We start from the raw sequence: 2,299 nt of genomic DNA, 5'->3' as shown, positions 1-2,299 counted from the left end.
GGGGCTGCTATGGTCTCTTTGGGGGTGCAGTGGGGGGGGAGCTGGGTTCATGTTAGAGCAATTGTTTGTGTGATTCTAGACTCATAGAGTGGTTTGGGTTGGAAAGGACCTTAAGATCACCCAGTTCCAACCCCCTGCCATGGGCAGGGACACCTCACACTAAACCATCCCACCCAAGGCTCTGTCCAACCTGGCCTTGAACACTGCCAGGGATGGAGCACTCACAACCTCCCTGGGCAACCCATTCCAGTGCCTCAGCACCCTTATGGCAAAGAACTTCTTCCTTGTATCCAATGTAAACTTCCCCTGTTTCAGTTTGAACCCATCACCCCTTGTCCTATCACTACAGTCCCTGATGAAGAGTCCCTCCCCAGCATCATTATAGACCCCCTTCAGATACTGGAAGGCTGCTATTATAGATGTGCCTTGGGTTTTAGGGGGAGAAAACTGGTCTGTCTCTCCAAAAGCAGGCCCTCATTGGTCTGCCCTGTCCCTTCATGGGGCACCCAGGACAGGATAAGCAAGTAGCTGTGGTTCATGGATGCAGTTTTGCCCGTGGGTATATGAGGAGCTAAGGCATAATACATTAATGGGCTTGATTTACTCAGCAGAAAAGCTTCATGCCCTATTGTTCCTTTCAGCAAATTACTTTGGATTTCATTGCAGCTGAGCATTCAGAGCTGGATTCCACTCCTGGTCCTCAACTGAGGGAATAACAGACGGGACTGGGTTGATGTGATGTGATGGAGGTGACATATAGTGCAGGATTGCCCTCCTTTTGTGTTTGACCAAGCTAAGTATCAGCCTCTGCCTATTGCCATTGCACAGCATCCAAAAACCATTCTTACTGTGGATTGCATAATGCAAACATTGCTGTGTAATAACCTTAATCCTAGAATCCCAGCCTGGTTTGGGTTGGAAGGGACCTTAAAGCTCATCCAGCCCCAACCCCTGCCACGGGCAGGGACCCCTGCCACTGGAGCAGCTTGCTCCAAGCCCCTGTGTCCAACCTGGCCTTGAGCACTGCCAGGGATGGGGCAGCCACAGCTTCTCTGGGCACCCTGTGCCAGCGCCTCAGCACCCTCACAGGGAAGAGCTTCTGCCTAAGAGCTCAGCTCAGTCTCCCCTCGGGCAGGTTCAAGCCATTCCCCTTGGCCTGTCCCTACAGGCCCTTGTCCCAAGCCCCTCTCCAGGTTTCTTCTTGGCCCCTTTTAGTCACTGGAACACTGCTATAAATCCTTCCAACTGTTGTCAGAGCCCCCAGCTTTGTACTACTGGAGGTGCAAAGTGCTCCAGAAGAAGCACGCTGAGTTGTGAAGTTCATGTGGGCTCTTTCATTAACAAGTGAGGGTTTAACCTGTTGTCTGTCAGGCTGGGTGGCGAGCAATGGCAGTGGTCCATCAGTGCGGCTCACTTTCACACTGCTCTTCCTCAAGGCGAAAGCCAGGCTTATACTTTGCCCTTTGCAGGCTTGGCTAATGGAGTTTGAAAAGAAGATAAACCTGATGTTGTCTTGCTTGCTTCCCCTTTTAGCTTAGAATTTAGTTGGTCCTCTGTTTTCTGCTAGTAAATATTAAGGCCGGGTTTGCAGTGATGTGTCTGGAAGTGCACAGCAAGAAAAACCATGTGTCATGGTTTAAACCCAACCACAAACCTCGTTCACTCACTCCCCCCCCTTCTTGCCCTCCCCCTACACCCGGAAGGACGGAGAGGAGAATCGAGAAGAATGCAACTCCCACGGGCTGAGATAAGAACAGTTCAGTAACTAAGGGATAACACAAATCACTGCTGCTACCACCAATAGTGATAATGATAAAGGAAATAACAAGGGCAGAGAATACAACACCTCAGCACCAGTTGACCATTAACTCGCCCCACTCCCCCCAGCCGAGCACCGACCGATCCCTCATCCAACCCTGCAGTCCCAGCCCTTCCGGGTAACTCCCCATTACCTCCTGGCCATGCCGTGCTGTGCTATGGAATACCTCTTTGGTCAGTTTGGGTCAGGTGTCCTGTCTCTGCTTCCTCCCGGCCTCCCCTCCTCCCTGGCAGAGCATGAGACTCAGCAAGTCCTTGGCCAGAATAAACATTACTTAGCAACAATTAAAACCAATCGGTGTTATCAGCTCTCTGCCCAGGCCAAAAAATGAAAACACAGCACTGAACTAGCTACTAAGAAGGAGAAAAATGACTGCTACTGCTGAACCCAGGACACCATGAATGCTTCTGGCAGTGTGTGGCTAGAGAAGGCACTTTGGACATTAGACAAGTGCCCAGAGAAGCTGTGGCTGCCCCATCC

Source organism: Lathamus discolor, chromosome 4 (genome assembly GCF_037157495.1).
Source record: "Lathamus discolor isolate bLatDis1 chromosome 4, bLatDis1.hap1, whole genome shotgun sequence".
Classification (NCBI taxonomy): Eukaryota; Metazoa; Chordata; class Aves; order Psittaciformes; family Psittacidae; genus Lathamus; species Lathamus discolor.
This window is presented reverse-complemented; position numbering follows the sequence as displayed.